This window comes from Enhydra lutris, unplaced genomic scaffold (assembly GCF_002288905.1).
Source record: "Enhydra lutris kenyoni isolate GAN:26980312 unplaced genomic scaffold, ASM228890v2 scaffoldscaffold31, whole genome shotgun sequence".
NCBI lineage: Eukaryota > Metazoa > Chordata > Mammalia > Carnivora > Mustelidae > Enhydra > Enhydra lutris.
Window position 1 is genome coordinate 20,416,429 of NW_019154115.1, and position 21,520 is coordinate 20,437,948.

Below are 21,520 nucleotides of genomic sequence, written 5' to 3' on the forward strand. Positions count from 1 at the left end.
TGGAGTGGGAAAGCGCCCGGTACTGGGGATCATTGACCCCTGGCTTCCAGTTTCACCCCCTCGGCTGACTCTCAAGGATGCTGTGTCGCTCCCTTTATTACTCTAGGCCTCGGTTTGGGCTCACATAAACTAATAGTCGGGCCTCCTACCCCCTCGGTCTGGGAGGGGAGCTGGGCGCCGGGCAGTGAGTCAAGGCCCGGACCCGCGCCCCGACCACCCCGGCTTCCAACATTCCGGGGATCTCCGCGCGCTTCTCCGCCCCTCCCCTCGGGCCTGGCGGTCTGGGCTGCGCGGGCCGGGAAGCTTGGTGGCGGGGCGGGGCGGCGAGCACGCGGGGCGCAGCGGGCCGCAGGGAAGGGGCGCAGGCCAGGACCCCGCGCGCGCGCGGCGGAGGCAGGAGGCCGGTTTCCGGAGCCCCCGGCGCTGGGGCTCACAACCCTACCCCAGTCGGCCGGGAGGGCTCCGGCTAAACTGTCAGGTGTCGCCCAGGGAAGAAGTCCTCGGGAGGCGCGATGTCCCAGCAGGAACCTTCCAGGGAGCGGGAACGTTTCTGTGGGTGGAATCAACCAGATCATTGGCCACTGTACCGACGGTGAAACTGAGGGCGCGAGAGGAAGTGACTTGCGTCCTCACTGCGTGCGGGGGCCCGGCGGCGGTCGGACCGCCCAACAGTGCAGGTGTTGAGGAGAGCGCGAGCCTTGACCCCCTTGGCGTGACCACGCCTTTGGAAGCCGCACTTCCTTCTCGGTGAAACGGGAATGACAGGCACTGCCCAGGCAGGAAGTTCCAGGGCCGCGGCCCACACAGAGGAGCCCAGCTAATATTTCTCTTCACCTTCCCTTTCCGAATTACCCCGAAGTGGAGGGGGAAAAAGCCGTAGGCGGCTGGGGCGAGCCCGAAAGGGCGCCCCATCTGGGCCAGAATCCCTGCAGATTGGAGGTGTAGGCGGATCCGACCCAGAAAGCTTTGTTGCAAAACCCTCCTGGGTTCCTCGTCCCTTCAGAAGTGGTTTGTTCTCCCCCAAATGTTAATAACCAAACGATTGGTATGGATGTAATTATCAATAATTATACGAATTATTGCTGATTGCAGGGCTCGTAGCTACTTTAATTAGTTTACCAGATTCTAATTAAGTTAAATGAAACATTAATAGGGAAAATATGCTTTGGAAAAAAACCCCAGGATTTTTAAAAAGTCTATTTCTCGCCACAACGTTGCCACCTTGCGACACAATTTAGGTATGACAGCCCAGAGTCCGAAGGCTCCAGATTAGGGAGCCCTGTCTTAGGGAGAAAACGTGGGGTTTGGGGAATAGCTGGAGGGCTGTAGAGCACAGAACGTCCTCCTGGGTGTTGCGTCCAAATTTTTGGTGTCACACTCCTGGGAGGTGCCCACAGGAGGTCCAGCTCTGGAGTCCAGGGTGTGGGGATAAAGAGCCAGGCAAACATGGCTTGATGTTTCACCCCCCTGGGAGGAAATCCCAACTCCATCTATCCTGCAAATCTGGCAAACTGTAGGCAAAACAAACAAACAACAAAACAAAACAAAACCAGCTGGAAGACCTCTGGATTCCTGGGACTCACCTCTGCATTCCTATGGCACTTGGTTTATGAAAAACTCAGGGGGTATTCAGTTCTCTGAGTTCTCCTTGGTTTTGTATGTCTGTTTCCCATAGGACTGTAAGTACCCTGGCAACAGGGGCCATGGCTTGCCCTTCCTTGGAATCTCCAGGACAGGGCCTAGGGCATCCCAGTAGCTCAACAGATGTCTCAATGAAGGGGTTCCAACTTTGTGGTTAGTCCGGGTGCTGGAAATGTCCGAAGGAAGGAGTCCCTAAGTGTTTCTGAATATCAGCTATTGCGAGGCTATTAAACTCATTTGCATCATGTTAATAAAGCATAAACTTATTGCTCAGAGGATCCTTCATCAAAAGGATTATTTTGGAGGGCAGGTGTCTGCTAAGAGATTGTCAGCCTAGGAAAACTTTCTACCTCTTCCAGAGTGTCCCAAAGACGGTGCTCCTCTGCTCCTTCACATTTTCCAAGTTCACCAGGCACCCATTCCCAGCTACCCCGATCTAAATTCTAGCCTCGATCCTTTGCAAAAATACGACTCCAGTCCTTGAATTCAGAAAACCAGCAAGAGCAGAACTGGACCCGTGTGCCCTTTCTTTCCATTAATTCTGAACAGCTGTATCTCTCATTCTCTACCTACCATCCAAGCTGGTGTAGTGTTTGGTTAGGAGCACAAGCTCTCTAGCCAGATTTCCTGGGTCTCAGTCCCTTCTCTGCCATTTACTAGTTGTGTGACATTGGACAAGTTGTTGAATCCCTCTGTGCCTCAGCTTCCCCATCTGCAACTGGAGGCGGGAGAAGGTACCTACTTCACAGAACTGTGCAGAGCCAGGAAAGTCAGCCAGGTCTCTGACTTTTCCAGGACTAAGAATTGCCTGTATGTCCTCTTATCTGCTCCAAGACAACAGGTCATACCAAGTGGAATAACAAGTTTCTTTAGAAGGAGAGAGAGTCATGCCAACATTGGTCTTTTCCTTGTTTGGCATCTCAGAAGGAGACTTTGAAAACCACGCACCCAGTTACCCAAGTTCCTCCTAAGAACCAGGCATCTTTGGGGGAAGAAAGGAAAACCAGAGCTTGTCCTCCAACTCCATGCACTGGAGGCCGTGAGCCGAGGAGAAGGCGCAACGAGAGGTCCCACAGACCCACATTCTCGGCTGTTACCTGGAAAGGATCATTTCACCTCCACTGAAGAGAACAGAGATGGATCCCTGATGGAACGCCGCTTGGCAGCTCCGAGCGCCTGCCCGGAGAGGACTCGCCGCTGCTCTGGGGCGGCTCAGGGGCTCCGCCTCTGCTGCCTGCCCGAGCTTTGGGGAGCCCAGAGCCTGGGAGCTCTGCAGCCCTGGATAGAGCCCTGCTACTCTCCGGGCGGCTGCAGAGACCGCTGGGCCCACTACGAGTGTGCTCAGGCACCTGCAAAGCTTGTTCACCATTTTTTTTTTCTCCTGGAAAGAAAACACATCGATAAAGTCCGCGCAAGAAATCTGAACTTTACTGGACTTTTCCCCTCTTCCCATCTTACCAAGTAGGACTGTGCTTTTTTGCAGTCATTACGTCGGGGTAGGGTCCCGATCTTTTCAGGGCCTGTGCCTCCAAAGGTCTTGCCGGGCCTCGCGGCAGCCACTTTCTCATGACATGATCACTGCCAGGGTGCTTTGCCTCTCGGGGTCTCCTGTAAAATGCTGACAGTAGTACGCAGGGCTGTCAGGAGTACTGAGATACTGGAAGCCCCTGGCACATGGTAGATGCTTAATAAGGAGTGGGCATTACTATGTTTTTAAGATTCAGAGACATTCAGAGAAGTCTTGTTGCGTGTCCTGTTACAGTCCCCTTGGGTCTATCATAGCACTAGGGGCCTGTTATATTTGGACCTGAAGCGGGTCAACTTTGGCAAATCCGCTTCCTTAAGTGGTAGGTGCCTTAGGACTCCGGATAGTGCAGGGGAAAGCAGGGGCAACATGGGGGAAGATCGAAGCCTGGGGTCGGGCGTAAAAAGCAGGGCAAGGAGAAAATCCGACTGCGCCCCACCTCCTATTTACTTCCTGGGACTACAGTTTCCTTTGTGTGGAACAAAAGATAAAACCTGTATGTGGGAAGCGTTTGCACTGAGGGATGAGTGAAACTCGGGTACAAAATATGGAACGCTTCACGAATTTGCGTGTCATCCTTGCGCAGGGGCCATGCTAATCTTCTCTGTATCGTTCCAATTTTAGTATATGTGCTGCCGAAGCGAGCACGAACGAAAGCCTCTCCCAGACAGTATATAAAGCTCAAGAGAGCCATGCTTTTACAGTTATGACGACTATGCTGCGCGCTTCTCAAAAATCCCCAAATAATTACAGCATTATGACCTTTTATTATCTCGTACACATAGTAATTGTATCTTTGTGATTATAGCTAAATTAAATTAATTTTTCCCTAATCTTCCAACGTTGTGTATGCAAATGAAGGGACCATGGGAAATTGGCCCTCGGCCCGCCCGCCCTCTGTGCGCCCCCAGAGGGCGCCGGGAACACGCTCGGTCACGTGGTGCGCGCGGCCCCCGGTCTTGTTCCGCGCCAGGCGGGCTGGACCCCCAAGGGTCGCGCGCGGGGCTCTTCCTCGAACGCGGTGGCGCAGTGGTTCCCGACGATACGGGGGCGGAGGCAGGGCCATTGGCTGTGGGGTGGGGAGAAGGGGCCGTGTGCGCCTGAGGGCCCCGCAGCATGCAGGTCCCGCACCCCGAAGCGGCTGCGGTCGGCGGGTGGGGCAGTCCCGGGTCTAGGGCGCGTGACCCCGGCAAAAGCTGGAACCACGGAGAGTGAACCGGAAGGGGCTGGGCAGGGTTGGCCGAGGGCTGCGGCGGGGTGGGCCACGCGGCGCCGCTACTTCCTCTGGGGTGCTCGGGAACCGTGCCCGGTGCTTGGAGTCAAGGGCAAGGGGTACGGTTTGGGGTACCCCATAGTGTGGCACCATAGCGTGATTCGGGGTGTGGCAGCCTGGGAAGGGTCACCGCGCTTAGGTCCCTTAGGCCCTTAACCCGACCCGTGGCTTTCCCCTCAAGATGCAGGTTAGAAAACAAGCTCTAGTTGGGTAATCAAGGCCAAAATTGCCCCTGCCCGTTGTGAAAGTTGAGCTCTGGAGGTAAGTCTGGTTTCATTTCCTCCTCCCAGTGGAACTCTGAGCGAGGAAAGATTTGGGACCAGGGATGCCCCCTCCCCTTTTTCTGACCTCGACGATGCCCCCAAGGCCTTATCAGCTCAGACTTCCTTCCTGCCTGGCTTCTCCAAATACTAAGCCTCTCGGGCGTCAGCGGTGGGGCTGTGGGTCCAATAGGCAGTGGTTTGGGTTGCCGCCTGATTGTAGGGCGCTTCGGTTCCGGCAAGGGAGCCAGGATAACATGGCAGAGCATTCTCAGTCCAGTGCTGAGACGGACTGGGAAGGAAGAACCTGGGGGATAGACAGTGACTGGGGCAAGAAGGTGGGCAGGAGGGGAGGGGACGTTTGAGCTGTTGCTTGATAGGGCTGCAGCCCTTAGAGGGCAGGTCAGGCAGTACCAGGCAGAGGAAGACCTGGGAGCCACCTGAATCAGTTTCACGGATCTGGGCAAGTCCTTCAGGCCGGAGAGACCACTGTGGAGGTGGTTGGTGCTCCGTGGACCTGCTCTGGCTCAGCACTGTGAGCCTGACTGGAGCCACAGCCAGGGAGCACCCGGCCTGGCCTTTGGCGAATTTGGAGCCCCTCCCCCCACCTGTCTTCAGTGAAATGGAAATCAGGTGCAGGCTGCCCAACTTCTCATCTGACCTCTTTCTAAATAAGCAGTAAGCAAACACAAACCTCAGAATGCTAATATGGCCTTTATTGAGCGAAAACAGCTAATTTGGGCAACGATGTTTCCCTCAGATTTACAAAAGGGAATTGCAAATAACCAAAAAGCGTATTAGCATTGATGGGAGATGATGCTAATCTTCAATTAGCATCCACGTTTTTATTCATTTATTTAGAAGAAGAGCCTTTTCGTCACAGTCGATGCGCACACGTGTCACGGTGACAGGTACATCTCGTGGGTTCATAACTGCCTTATTGCGAAAACCAGCAGGAGATGGACCAGGTTGTTCACCATTTCTGGCTACAGGAGCATGTGTTATTTTGAGCCAGACGTGGGCGTTTTTTTTGTTTGTTTTGTTTTTTCGTCTGTTTTTCTTATTGAACAATTGTAACATAGAGGAGGGACATCTGAGTTCTCTCTTACATTCCTTCCTGCATCTGTCTTTGTGACCTTGCCCAACTCCCTGGATTTCTCTGGTCCTGTTTTAGCTTCTGCAGAGTGAAGAAACTGTCCTAGAGATGATCTTTCATATCTCTCTCCACTTTGGCATGCTGTGATTCCTGTGATTGATATCTTTCTCTCTCTTTCTTTCTTTCTTTTTTTGTAACTGGGTAACTGAAGGACATTTTTGGAGACTATAATTAGCAAGATGTAAACATTCAACACTTTCTGCTTTCTGTTTTAGAAGGGTGGAGAATTCTGGTCATCCTTGGGGCACGGAAGACCCCAAGAATTAGTCCACAGGGGCTACCGTGGACGTAGGGTCTGGGACCTGCAGAACCCTGCAGCATTCTCCTCTGAACCCTGAAGGCCCAGTGTGGAGGAAGGGGGAGGGTAGGGATGAGAGGGGAGGAGATGGATTGGATGTGACATGAAGCTGGAGGACAGACGGATGGAGGGACTCAGTATGGAGAGAACCAAGGGGATCCTGCTCCCAGATACCCCAAGGGGATGGACACTAAAAGGCAAGGAGTATGTGTCTGCGTAGGTTGTCTGTCTCAGAGCTGCAGGGGAAGCCGGCTCCTGCTGGCCCTCAGAGCTGTTGTCTTCCCTCTACTCTGAGACCCGAGGTGGCCTGAGTCCCGACAGACTTCACTGAATGTCCTGGGCTGCAGAACCTTAAGAGACGCAGTGTGGATCCCTTGATCCCGTCTGAGGTGGAGCTTCCCACCAGTCCTGAGTGGGAGAGATCAGAGCCAACCTTAATTAAATCTGGATAAATGAAGCAATGGACTGTTAAATATTGAAAACATGTTGGTGAGGACATGAGATCTTAGGATTCTCTAACATTGTTATAGTATTCCCTTGAAGCCTGGGAGCACTGATTGTTTCCACATGTCATTCATTTGAAATAAGAAGGGCTAGGGATTCCCATCAGCCCCACCAGAGGGAGGAGGAAGCAGGGGTGTGGAGAAGCAGCCATGGCCTTCTCTTTGCTGGGAACCTGGGCACGAATGGCATTGGTGGCATCCAGATTTTACCCAGCATCGTAGGGCAGGGAAGTGCTTAGTTCACAGGCCTGGCCCAGAACCTCCAAGGGCCCAGACACAGGACAGGACTTCGGGCGGTCTGGGTGTGGAGAAGAATCCACCCCTCAGGCCCTAGAAATCCCTTTGAGCAGCACCTGCTCTGACTTAAACCTTGTTCTCCTAAGATTTCTTTTGAAGTACGCTCTCCCACCCTAATCACCCCAGTGTAAAGGAGTTTTCCCATATTTTCTTCTTTGCCTCCCCGAAAAGAAAGCCAGGGGTTGGGGGAGGGGGGGGTAGAAAAAGGTCTGTGTTCACTGACAGCTCAGAGGGTGGCCTCTGGGAAGAGGCAGGATCACCAGTGGCCAGAGGGAGTTTCTCTCTCCAAGCCTCCTAATCCCCCTGTGCTGGGAGCCCTTGCTCTTCCGGCTTGGCCCCTGCTGTGGTTAGAGCCGTTCTAATCCATCCCAGATGCCTGACCTCAGTGCTGCTCCTTCCCAGCTTGATTCTGGAGGGGGGTTGGGGACCACACTTTTCACTCACCCCCAGATCTCTTTTTTGCGCCTGGTGCTTTGTCTGTATCTGCTTTTCCCCACCTGTGGGGCGGTGACTCCGCTGTGAGCCCCGCAGGGCTGTTGGAACAGTAACTGCAGGGCTATGTGAGTGGCCCGAGCACCTTAGGGGAGTTGCTTCCTGTGAAGTGTTTGGAACAGGTTCTGGGTCCGTGGGAAGTTCGCAGTAGGTACACAGATACTCAATGTAGGCTTGCCTGGGGGGTGTTGGTTAAGCATCTGACTCTTGGTTACAGCTGGGGTCTCGGTCTTAGGGTCATGGGGTCAGGCTTGGCGCCAGGCATGGGGTCCGCGTGAGAGTCTCTTTCCCTCTCCCTGTGCCCCTCCTGTTGTGCTCTCTCTTCCTCTTTCTAAAATAAGTAAATCTTTAAAAAAAAAAAAAACAAAAACCTCCATGTATAACCACTTCCTTACTCGTCTTTGGTCTTCTTAATTTTCCAAGAATCAGACTTTTTAAAAAGTGAGAATAGCTCCTCTTTTTAAAGCTACCTTAGGGACTGTTTCTTCGATAGGATAACATTTTTGTCGTGGTAGCTCCTTTCCTTTGTTCCCCCTCTCCTCCTTAGCTGCAATGAGGACTGTTTTCCCTCAGAGGGTTTTGCTGCCTTGGGTCTGATATGGAAAAGCCTTGGTTGCGGCTGTCTCTGGGAGGGGACAGTTTGTAACTCACTCACTCCTGTTCCCCGAGCTTAGTGTGAATCCTTGCCCTTTCTTCTGATGTTCTGTTTCTTTTTCATGTCTTAGAGATAAGCAGGAGGGAGTTTTTTTCCTCTTTTGCCGATGGGGAAAACCTAGGCCTGGAGAGGAAAGGGACACAGCTAGTGAGTGACACTGGAATTTGCTCCCAAATCTCTCAGGCTCCAAGGGCTAACTCTGCACCCAGATGGAATAAAGGAGTCCCACTGGAAGGTTTTTGGAGGCGTGCGCTCTCTCTCACCTTAACTCCTGCCTTTGAAGCATCCTTATTCTGAGCAGTTGCTATCTGAAGGGTTCACTGTGATTTAGTTCAAGACTCTCTTCTCTGGCATTCCCAGGGCAGCCCGAGAGCACAGGGTGTTTAGGTTGAGAGTGTGCAAGGGGCCCTCTGAAGGAGGGACAAAAAGACTCTCCAAGTACGAAGGCTGCCAACTTCCGGGTTCTATCAGTTTTTCTCTGTGGGGTTGCAGCTGGGAGAAGTGACACACCCTGTCAGCAGCTGTGTGCAGGGAGGTGGGCCTTCTCTGAGCCAAGAAGGGCCATATTGACTAGGCCCAGCAGTGAGCCTCAGTTTCCTCCCCTCTAAGATGGAAGTAAGGATCTCCCTACTCGCTTTATTAGGTGGTGAGGCCCCATGGGAAATCCCACTGTATTTCCTTCTCTCTCTCTCTCTTCTTTCTTTCTTTCAGATTTCATTTATTTATTTGACAGAGAGAGAGACACACAGCGAGAGAGGGAACGCAAGGAAGGGCAGTCAGAGAGGGAGAAGCAGGCTTCCTGCCAAGCAGGGAGCCCGATGCATGACGCTGGAATCATGACCCAGCCAAAGGCAGACATTTAACATCTGAGCCACCCAGGCGCCCCAGGAAATCGCACTGTAAAGTGCGAGATGGCAAAAGGTAGGACTACTGCTTTCTCACCTGACACCCATCCCAGCCTCAGTAGCTAAATGCTTTGCTTACCTGGTGAGCGAGGCATTTGTGCACTGGGAACAGACCTACAAAATATGAGCACCAAGATGAACCATCACATTGTATTAATATTTTCACACCACTTAACTCTCATTAAAATGTACTTTGCTGAATTTAATATGTGATTTCAAATGACACAACATATTAAGTGCTTAATATACTAGAAATTATGAAACTATTATAGTCGGTGCCATATGAAATAATTAGACTGAATTAAACTTTAGCAGCCAAGTGAAGGAAAGACTTCAACTTAGAATGTCTTAAAGGAGCTTAAGCTACCCCTGGAATCCCCCAAATAAACGTCCAGAAATTAGGATCTTTAAATAAAAACTGGAACTGAATCTGGACTTACACCCAGCTCTTCTGGGCTTCAATGCTGTGGGTGCTGTTGCCTTGGGGAAGTGGGGGGCCCCCCAGCAGCCACCCCAGGCCAGGGTCTCAGGGTCAGGGCATCGGTAGCCTCTTCCCCCAGGGGCCTGGCTCGGGGTCGGGGTGACTCAAGTGGTTGGAGTAAGGAGTAAGGCCTTCTGCTGAAGGGACAGATTAGTCTTCTTTGCCCCAAATAAGCCAACTGTCAAAAAATTAAAACACACCCACCTTCTTTACCATTGACTGAGCGCTTCGTTTCTGGCAGGCATTTTATACGCATTTTTCTCATTTTGTCCTTACAGTACATGGATGTGCTAGGCCGCCATTCTCAGATAAGGAAACAGGATCAGATCAAGTGAATTATCCAAGCCTTAAAATCAGAATCCATAGTGTTCTCCTGTACATCACACACGGCTGGTTCATTAGCATGCATGTATGTGTGTGTGTGTGTGTGTGTGTGCATATGCATGTGTATACCACTTCCCATTTTTTTAAAAGATTTTATTTATTTATTTGAGATAGAGCATGATTGAGAGAGCAGTAGCTGGGGAACAGAGGGAGAGGGAGAAGCAGGCTCTCTGCTGAGCAGGGAACCCACCACAGGGCTCGATTCCAGGATCCCAGGATCATGACCCCAGCAGAAAGCGGACGCTTAACCAACTGAACCACCCAGGTGCCCCAAGACAACTTCTTTTATTTTGTTAAAAAAATTTTTTTTTAAGATTTTATTTATTTATTTATTTGACAGACAGAGATCACAAGTAGGCAGAGAGGCAGGCAGAGAGAGAGGAAGGGAAGCAGGCTCCCCGCTGAGCAGAGAGCCCGATGTGGGACTCGATCCCAGGACCCTGAGATCATGACCTGAGCCAAAGGCAGCGGCTTAACCCACTGAGCCACCCAGGCGCCCTGTTAAAAATTTTTTTAAGACAACTTCTTTTGAAGACTAAGAGGGAATGCTAATTTCTTGGCTATTTGAGATGCCATGTCTCAATTACTCATACCAGTGTGAAAAACTAACTCAGTGGGCTGTTTGAAAAATATAAATTTGAGTGTAGAGACTCAAACATATTATCATTTACTTACCAGCAAAAATAATTTTAAGCAGGAAAATTTAGCTCAAGCAAACATGTTTATGATTAACCAAAAACATGTACTTTTCATTAAGTATCCGCCTTAGGTTGTGTCATATAATAGAAAACAAAATCACTGTTGCTTTAAGGTGACAGGTTAATTTCTCTGTTGCATGAGACAAGTTGCCTTTCAAGGTCTGGTTGGATGGCTTGAGAGCTGGCTCTTTTACCCAACTCTTGGTCCAAAATGGCTGCGGGAGCTCCAAGTTCCAGGCATCAGGAAAGAGGAAGGCAGGAAAAGCAAAGAATGCATATTACTGCCCTGAATAAAGTCTGTAACTGAGAAAGAAGAAGAGAATGATAATGAATGCTCAGTGAGTGGTCCTTGGCCTACCTCCCAGCACTCAGGGAACGATCGGTAAATGTCACTCTACTAACTTTCTGCAGAGCATCAAGAAGAGGGAAGGGAAGTCATACTTAACTACAAGCATGCAGGATTCCAGGGACCATGCTGGACACCTGCACATCATCTCCGTCAATGATCATAATCCTGTGTGGGCGACAGAGACAGATCAGGTAGGAGGAGAGGCTGCAGTTGGGGCAGGGGGGTGAAGCTCTGTCCACAGGCGCAGATGGGAAGTTGGAGGGGAGAGAGTTGGAATGTTTGCATGAGGAGCCCAGAGACTTCTGAGAAGGAAGGGATGATGCTCCCAGCCTTGATCTCCTAGAGTCAAGTTATTACAACCATGCAGGGTGACTCGGATGGTACAAACCAAAGTCCAGTGGCAGTTAAGTGGTAACTGTGCCCTTACAATAAAATTGCCCTGAGCGTGGTAGAAGGTGAAGAGATTAAAAGATCAAAAAGATACATTAAAACCAGTAAAACTTGGGCGGGCACTTCACAAAACGGGAGCTCCAGGAGCCCATGCAAAAGCATCCTCTACCCCCTTAGTCATCAGGGAAATGCAAACTAGACTACCACCCAGGTAACACGGACAAGTCTGAGGATGCCAGGTGTGGCTGAGGAAGTTGAGCCATGAAGATGGGAAAGTCTGTGGCTGGAGTGAGGAGAAATTGGTGCAACCACTTTGGAGAACTGTTTGCAGAGCCTCTGAATCTGAAGATCAACTTTCCCCTGTGACTCAATTGTTCCATTGCTATTTGTAAACCCTGCAGAAACTCACTGTACCCTTTATCTGTAATGGCCCCAGCCAAGTGCCGATCCACAGGAGCCTGGATTAATAGCTCGTGCTGTCCTCATGCTTTGCAGGACTGAAAATCATATGCTTATGAAGAGTGAACGACGTCACATTCGGGTCCTGGCCTGAACTGTATCCCTCCCCCATTCATATGTTCCCATGCTTCAGGGAGTGGCCATATCTGGAGGTGCTGTCTTCACCTAGGTAAAGTCACCCAGGTGGGCCCTAAGCCAATATGAAGATGTCCTTATACAAAAACGAAATTCAGACGGTGACACGTGCAGTGGAGGGGGGTACAGTGTGAAGACCCAGGACGAAGGCAGCCACCTACGAGCTGAGGAAAGAGCCCTGGAACAGATCCTTGTCTCACGACCTTCAGAAGGAGGCGGCCTTCCTGATGCTTGACCTTGGACTTCTACCCTCCAGATCTGTGGCACACTGTTACCGCAGCCCTTGCAGACCAGCACCCCTAGTGACAGGGGTGAACTTTGTGAACTTGGTGCTGAGGGAGAGGAGTAAGGCATAAAAGACATGTATAGAATCACACCATTATATAAAGTTCAGAGTTGTAACAGCAAAACTATATTGTTTAGGGACACGTATTTAGATGGTGAAATGGTAAGAAAAGCAAGGAAGGGATTGCCATAAAGGACAGGGAAGTGGGAAGGGAAACATGAAGTCTTCTGGGATGACAGCAACATCCCATTATCTTGGCTTTCTTGCTGGCCACTCAGACATTTGGCCTCTAATTATTCATTCACCTGATCCTTTACGTTTACATACCGTTCAGTGTTTATTGACAAAAAACTGTAAAAACAAGAAGGAGAAGGAGGTGGGGGAGAGAGAGAAGAAGGGAATGAGGGAGAAAGAGAAATGGAAGGGGGTGAGGAAAGGAGCCCTTGGGCTGACTTGGTGCCAAGTGGATTGGGCTTAAGGGTCTGTGAGACCACAGCTGTATGTAAGTAGAGGGTACTCCGATGCCTCGGAGTACATCCCCTGAGCCCAGACTCTCAGGAGGAACACCCTCCCCTAGAGAAGTCTTAGGACCTTTGTAATCTAGGGAAAGCCACTGCCTTTCTCAGGGTTGTTTCTCCATCTTTAGACGGGGGAGCCCCATTAAATGTCCTAAAGCTCTTTCTATCTATAGCTCAGGTCTCAATGTCACCTCTTCAGGAGGCCTTCCCTGACCGCTTGCTGACCATAGTACCTCCTTTCATTCTGTTTCCCTTTATTTTTCTTTTTAGTATGAATACTTCTGATAGGTATTTATCACTGAAATTATGTCAAATATTAGTTTATTTGTACACCAGGAACAGGATTTTCATTTTTAAAGATTTTATTTATTTATTTGAGAGAGAAAGTGCGTGAGCATGAGAGAGAGAGAGGGAGAACATAAATGGGGAGGGTAGAGGGAGAGGGACAAGCAGACTCCCTGCTGGGCAGGGAGCCTGTTGTGGGGCTTGATCCTAGGACACTGGGATCATCACCTGAGCCAAAGGCAGATGCTTAACCGACTGAGCTACCCAGGCGCCCCTGACTAGAGCTACATTTAACGTTCTTAAGAAAAAAGACTAGAAAAGATATACCAAAGTGTGTTAGATTATTTGATACATTTTTTTATTATACTTCCCAAAAAATTGAAATGTGTACCTTTGTACAGAAGCCCAGTAAGGTTAAATTCTAAGCTTGTGTTTTACTAATGGAATGATGGTGGTTTTACGGATCTCTGAGAGCTGGAGAGTGGCATCCTCTGCACAACCACTGGGGGCAACATTGAGTTCTGTGGCGGAAGGGGTGCGTGATGATAGTAATAGTAATAATAATAAAATAATGAGCTCATACAATGTCCCAAGAATTGTGGTAAGCAGTATCTAACTGGACCTTCACAACAGCTCTTTGAAGTGGGTACCACCAGTATTCCCATTTTACAGATGAAGAAAAGGGCATTAGGAAACTAGATTAGGTGACTTGTCCAGTGAACATGTGGTGAAGTGCCAGTGGAAACTCAGGCTCACTCCCCGGCTACCCTGTGTCATGAGACAAACATTGGAAAGTCAGTCCTAGGATCCCCTTCTGAAAAAGCAACCTCGGTGATGAGCCCAAGCCCTCAACTGGTTCATCCAGGAAGCAGTTACTGAACCTTCCATGTCCCAGACCCTTAAGGATAAGACAGGGGGAGTCTTTCCAGTAACTCTGGAGCTTGGAGGAGCTGGCAGGGATGACAGCAAGAAAGGAGGGCTGCCGCGGGGGAGGGCAGGGACAGGAGGTGCTTCCAGTGGGAGGGGATGCCAACTTGAGTTTCCAAGGAGAGGAAGAGCTGGCCTGCTGAAGGGGTTGTGGGGGAGGTGTGGACAGTCAGGGCGGAAGAACAGCCTGAGCACGGGTAAACAGGAGATAGCAGAGAAATACAGGAAGGACGTTCATTCTCACATTGCTGTCCCCTCACCTCCAGTGCCCCACCTGTCCCCTTCTCCAGTTACCAGAAAGCCATTTTGTTCAGTGGAAAGGTGGGCACAGTTGTCGGGTGAGTACCCGAACATGCCGGTGAGAGCCCACTTTTCCAGGATGTTTGGGCTTGGGTCAGGTTGTCCCTCCCCAAAATCTAATGGACCAGGATCCAGCCTGGGGCGCATCATGGCAGTGGTGTGCAGAGGGCTGTCAGGAGAGTGCGGGCACAGGCTGCGGGAAGTCTGAGCAATGGGCCCACATACCCTGAGGTCCAGTGGTGTGCCCAACATCATGTTCTGTGACACATGCCAAGTCTCTAATTCATTTCTCATTTCCTTTAGCTCAGTGCAGTGCTCTTGACTCTTCTAAGGGCCACTGTCCTGCCCCAGCCCCTGTGAGAAGCAGATCATGGAAACCCCCCACCTACAGTTGAGGGGCCGGGGTGGGCCACCTGCCAGAGGCTGGGCAGGGCACAGGCCAGCTGCCATCAAATGACTCATGGTCTGGCTTGAAAACGGGCTGTCTTCTGAGCAGTGTCTTCACAGGCTCAGACAAAACTGTAGTTCCTGGCAGGCTCTATGGCTGGAGGCCGAGCAGGCTCAGGGGCTGGGATGGCCCCAAGGGGCTCTGTGCTGGCTGAAATTGCAGGGGAGTAGAGATCATGTGTGGGAGAGGAAGCTGGGTGGGGAAAGGTAACTGAGTGGGTCCCCCCGCATCAGAGACAGACACACAGACACACAGAGAAGCAGACATGGTAGCCAGATCTCAGAACTGCCAGGTTTCTGGCCCTTCCTGAGGCTTGACGAGGGTCTTCACTGTGCCTTCAGAACCCTTCCGCCTCTTTCCTGGGGGGGGGGGGTCACCCCGGTGATGCCTGCTTCTCTGATACAGCCTACAAAACCAAAAGCTGTGACTTCTACTGCTGGCTGGGCTTATCCCTCCCTCTGTGACTTTCTGGTTTTCCTCTTAGAGGGAATATGAAACTTCAGGTTGGGGCCACCTTGCTGTCTTGGTATCTGCAAGTTGGGATTTTGCCTCAGCCTCTAAAATTCACACATAGGTGACCTGGACCCCACTTCCCTTGGCTCCCCAACAGCCATCCCGCAGCATGCTCCATCTGTTATAGCAGATGTATATATGTAGTATTTATATGTATATTTATTTATGTTTATATCTGAATCCTGTGCTTCCAGAAGGCAGTGATGGCTAAGATATCCCCGTACCCCCTTTAAGTTCTGGGGAATCAGCTAACTGCACAGGATTCCCCTTGCTCTGTGCATTCCCAGAAAAACCCATCTCCATGCTTTCTTACTACTCCTGTAAGAGACTTGCCAATGACTCCCTTGTTTACCTGCCTTTCTAAAACCCCAGGCCCCTCCCTTTTCTTTGGGATGGTCCTCACCAATGAACATCTGTCTATTGCAATAGCCTGAATAAAATCTTCATTGTCTGGTGCCTTTTGCTTTCACGATCACCAGAGGTTGCTGGAAGCATCAGTTGGACGTGCTATCCAGAGTCCCAGGTTCCAGTCCTGGATCACTCAACCCCGAGTTCCCCTTTTGGCAGGTTTCGGGTCTCCTGTGGAAGCTCGCAAAGGGCCTCTTGCTTGCAGAATGCGTGAGTGGCAACTCAGCCCTCCAGCCTTGCGCGGGGAGGCGGGGCCGAGAGAGCAGTTGTAACTTTTGCACGCCGCCACCAGAGGGCGGCGGCTCCGCGGAGGAGGGCACTGGCTTCTGCGCCCGCTAGCTCTTGCAGAGCCTCTAAAATGCGCTTTGAAGTGGAGGCCCCGCTGCGTTTTCAGCCCTCCAGCGCTTTCCCCAGCTTGTCCTACTGCTGTCTCTCTCCCCTCACCGTGCTCTTCAGGCGCCCCCTCCATGCTCCCACACCCAGAGAGTCCTCCGCTGATGCCCATCGCAAGACTCTTGAGTGAGCTGGAGAGTGCTCAAGAGCCAACCTGGAGTCTCTAGGCCTCCAGGACTTGTCTGGTGACAAAGTCTCTTTCATCCCCTCTGCAGCCCTCTGACCCCCTTCTCCACTGGGGACACATTGAAAAATCCCTGCAGCTGGGAACTAGGGAGGAGCATCAGATGTGGGGAACCCTAAGCTCTGGGCACAGCACTTAACCATCAGCACTTTGGAGCATCATGATGGTCCCTTATAGTGGGAAAGGCAGGAACGGTTACTCCCCTGGAAAGATGGAGAAACAGGTCCCCAGAGAGAAAAAGTGATTCTCCTCTGGTCGCACAGCTAGCCAATAGCAGGACTGGGACAGGAGCTCAGTTCTCCATGCCCCAAACCTGGAGCCCCTCAGGGCATCGCAGAAAAGTCAAGTGATAGTTGGCCCCTTGGCAAAATTAAAAGTGAGCCTCCTGCAGAAAGGGGCTCCTAGCACCTCTGGGGCAGAGACCCAAATGCAGCGGCTGGGACCAGTGGGTTTGTGCAGTGCTGCGTATGGACATGGTAGGAGGATCCCGTTTGCTTTTTCTCAGTGTATATATCTACATACACATTTTCACAGCAAATATAAATACAAAAGCTGGACTGTCCACAGTGGCCATCTCTGGGGGTTGACATAGCAGGAGTGGGAAAAGGATTTTCATTTTCTCTGTATTGTTCCAATTATTCACCACTCTACATATAAAGTATATGTAACACAGAAAGAAGAAAAGAATGATTCAGTATTTCTGTTTGACAAAAAGGAGCACCTCCTTGTTCAGGTATTGGGGAATATGGAAGGGAATGAAGAAAATAACATTCATCAGTAATGTCCCCCCCCTCCTACCCTCCCCCGCCCCCCCGCAGATATTGATGTTTTTCTTTCTGGTCGGTTACTGTCTCTACAGGACATGGCTAACAGTATTGACTGTTCGGGAACGTTGTGAAGATTGAGAGAATGTATACAATAGCTAACATTCCAGACGTGTTAGCTGTTTCTGTACGTAAAAAATTCAGCCCCAGACCATATATATTGTTCAGACATTGCTGTTTTCACTTATTTTTCATGGACAGTTTCTCACATCAACGAGCCTTTAAAAATGATAGTTTTAGTGATTGCCCAAAATGGCATGATATTTAAGTACAATTTGTTCAACCCATCCCCTGTTGTTGAACCTTTAGATTGTTTCCAGTTTTTGCTGTTTAAAATAACAGTGAGATTAACATCTTTAAACATCTCTCCTTGTCAGCATTTCTGATTACTTCCTTAGATGGATTTCTAGAGGCAGGATTACTGGGACAAAGGGTGCAAATATTTTTCAGGCTTTTGATTCGGGTTACCGAATTGCTTCCCAGAAGGATCTTGCCAATTTACACTCCCACCTGCAGCGTGTGAGAATGCCCGTCCCCCAGCACACAAAGGAGGGATTTTTTTGGGGATGGGTGAGATTTGATTATGTTGTTGGACCAAGGAGAAGAAGCCCTGTAGAGAGAGAAAGTTTGAATTTCAGGAGAGAGAGGGATTGTCTAATGGAGTGAGGTCCCTGGGAGAAAGGGAGGGGGCTTAGGGCATGTTTGTAGGAATTGCCTTGGACTCTGAAGGGGGACACCTCGTGTTCTGAGACTGGGGGAAAGAGGTAGGACTGGATGTGGGTAGGCAGTCTCTGTGAGAGCCGGCAGATGAGATTCAAGGGAGTTAGGTCCTAGGGGTTTCCTCTTGTCAGTAAAACAGGAGGCTGAATTCAAAGGTACTGGTGAGGCCTGAGGAGGGAGGGACTTGTGAAGACACAACCCTTTTACCTACAGAGACTGACAGGGTTGATGGTTGGGTTGAGGTGTGGGACCCGTACGTGGTGCCTGTATTCTTAAGGGCTGTGTATATTTTCTCTGCCATGCACAGCCACCTGGGGAAAGTAAGACTTGTATTCATTAACTTATTTTATTTTTTTAAGATTTATTTATTTATCTGAGAGGGAGAATCTCGCAGACTGCACACTGAGCACTGAGCCCGACGAGCTTGATCCCATGACCCCAAGCTCACCACCTGAGTTGCAACCAAGAGCCAGACCTTAACTGACTGAGCCAACCAGGCCCCCCTGTATTCATTCGTTAATTTAAACCAACTCCTTCAAAATATGTGGTAAACACTAGAACAATTGGGCTGGTGGGGTCATGATAATAAAAGTTTATGAATTTCTGGTGTTGTGCCAAACTCTCAAGGAACAGTTAATTCCTATCTTATGTAACTTTCTCCAGAAAACTAGAAAAGAGCAAATAGTGCCCGGATCATTTTATGAAACCAGTGTAATCTGGATTCTAAAATCAGTAAAAACAAAGCAATCAGTAAAAAGAATAAGCTCCTTTCACCTATGATGTAAATATAAAAATCCCAAATAAAATATCAGCTAACTAATCCAATTTTGTATTTAAAACATACATTTTGATCAAGTAGGATTTATTCCAAGAATTCCGAGTTGGCTTCACATCAGCATTCACCCCATGAATAAAGGACAAATACCATACAATTACTTCAATACACTAATGAAGAAAAAACATGTATAGAGTTTATCACTAATTTATGGATATAGGAGAGACATCCTTAACTTGGTGAAGGTTTTTTTTTTTTTTAATATATATAGTATTTTTTAAAAGATTTATTTATTTGACAGAGAGAGAGAGTACAGGCAGGGGAATGGCAGGCAGAGAGAGAGGGGGAAGCAGACGCTCTGCTGAGCAAGGAGCCTGATGTGGGGCTCGATCCCAGGGCCCCAGGCTCATGACCTGAGCCAAAGGCAGACACTTAACCAACTGAGCCACCCAGGTGCCCCTGGTGAAACTTACATGGCAAAAGCTTAAGGCAAACATTTGCTTAATGAAGAGATGTTAAGTGCATTCTCTTTAAGATCTGGAATGAAATGCGGGATGCAATTATAGTGTTACTATTCAGTACATAATAATGGACATTCCTGGCAAAAGGATCAGGAAGAAGCAATAAGAGATATAAGGATGAGAAGAGAAGAGATAAAAAAAGATTATTATATAAAGATAGTATTTTCACTTTCCTTGAAAAACAAAGAGAGTCACCAGACAGATTGCTCAACCTATTAAAAGAATTCAGTCAAATCACTAGATGTGATATTGACCCAAAAAAAAGAAATGCTTGGGGCACCTGGGTGGCTCCATTGGTTAAGCCCCTGACTCTTGATTTCAACTCGGGTCACGGTCTCAGGGTTGTGAAATTGAGCCCCATATGGGACTCTGTGCTCTGTGGGGAATCTGCTGGAGATTCTTTCTCTCTCCCTCTGTGACTCCCCACACCTTTCTCTCTCTCTCTCTCTCTCTCTCTCTCAAATAAATAAATCTTAAAAAAGAAAGTAAAGAAATCCATAACATTTCTCTTCACCAGCAGTAACCAACTTCTGGGAGAAAAGGATCAAAATAGCATGTACAATGTCTAGGAATGAACTTGACTAAGAATATACAAGGAACCCACAGACAGAACTTTAAACTTGAATCAAGGATGTAGAAACCAATCTGAATAAATGGAGGGAAATATCACACTCTTGGACAGAAAGGCTTACTATTACACAGGCGTCAGTTCTTCATGAGTTAATCTACATGTGCAGTGAAGCGCCAGTAAAAATTCCAGGTGTGTTTTCTGGGAACTTGGCAAACTCATTCTAAAATATATACAAACAAATAGGACTCAGTCAACCTTGCAAAAGAAGAGCAAAGAGTAGCACACTACAAAGCCATGTATGAAGCTGAACAAAGCAAAAACAACAACATTGTTTTGGCACAAAAACAGACCAGTAGATCATGGAACAGAATGGAAAACTCAAAGTCAGACCAGAAGTATATGTGTGAGAGGCATCACAAACAATAAAGAAGGGACCAGCTGATGACATGGAGAAAATAAAACGGGACCCTGGCCTGTCATCACATAAAAATATACACTCTGAATTACATAAATCCTCAATATAAAAATAAAACTCTAAATTAATAGAAGAAAATATGACAGTACCTTTGGGACCTGAGTTGGAAGAAAGACTATATAAAACTTCAAAAGCTCAAACCAGAAGCAAAAAAATGGTTCATTTGATGATGTCAAGATTAAGGATTTCTGTCTAAGACAGGATATCCCAGACAATACTTGATAGAATGGGAGAATATATTTGTAAATCTAAAAATGGTAAGGCATTTAAAAATAAATAAAAATGGTAAGGAATTAATGCATAGAATATAAAAAAAAAAAACAGAATATACAAGTAACTCATGCAAACCAATAAGCAAAAGAGAGACTTCTAATTTCCAGTCCAGGAAGTAAGGAGCTTGGAAGTCTACATGCTCTCCTGACAAGTAAAAAATAGAACAAACTGAAAATAAACAACTGTTCTTAGATCTGCCAGAGAATTAAGGACACAGGGCAAACCACTGCTCCAAAAATTTGAGATACCAACAGATGGATGCTCACAGCTTAGCAGAGCGGGAAACTCTCTGGGAACCAGTGCTAGGTAGCAAAACTGTACTTGTCAGATTCCTGGAGGCCCAGTGTGAAAAAGTCTGAGGTTTAGGAACTCCAGGGTTGACCAGTCTGAGAGGGGCACCAAACTGTTGTGAGCCTTCAGAAGTTCTACCAGGTCTCAAGGCAAATATCAAAGACAAATCTATTCACGCTTGTAGGAGAGGGAGGGGGAAAGTAGCCATTTTGAAATATGCCAGAGGACTTCATTCTTAACACCTGCTCTCAGGAGAAATTTTTACCTGAGTCTGGCTTGCCACAGTTTTATCAGACCCAACCAACCTGGAAGAAGGGAAATACCCATCTCCAGGCAGCTCTAGCCATCTTGTTCCATTTAAGGAGGGGAAAAACCTGGGAAGCACCCGTGAAGTTCAGTCCAAAAGTATAGGCTCACTAAAAGACAGAGACCTCATCATCAGCCTCGAGGCTCCTCCTCCCCTACGTACACCTTATACACATCACTAAAGGCCCACTTACTACAGTTCCTTTTATCCAGCACATCATGTCTGGCTTTCAGTAAAAAATTACAATGTGTACTCAAAGGCAAAAACACAGTTTGAAGACACAAAACAAGCACCAGAACCAGACTCCGATCTGGCAGAGATGTTTGAATGATCAGACTAGGTTTTGAAATAACTATAAAGGGCACAGATGAATGAAATAGACAACATGTAAGAACAGAAGGGTCATCTAAACAGAGAGATGGAAATTCTAAGAATCAAAAGGAAATGATAGAGATAAAAAAAACACTGTAGCAGAAATGAAGAATGCCTTTGATAAGCTCATTAATAGACTGGAGGAAGGAATTGCTGAGCTGGAGGATATGTCAATAGGAACTTCCAGAACTGAAAAGCTAAGAGAAAAATGACTGCAAAAAATGGGAT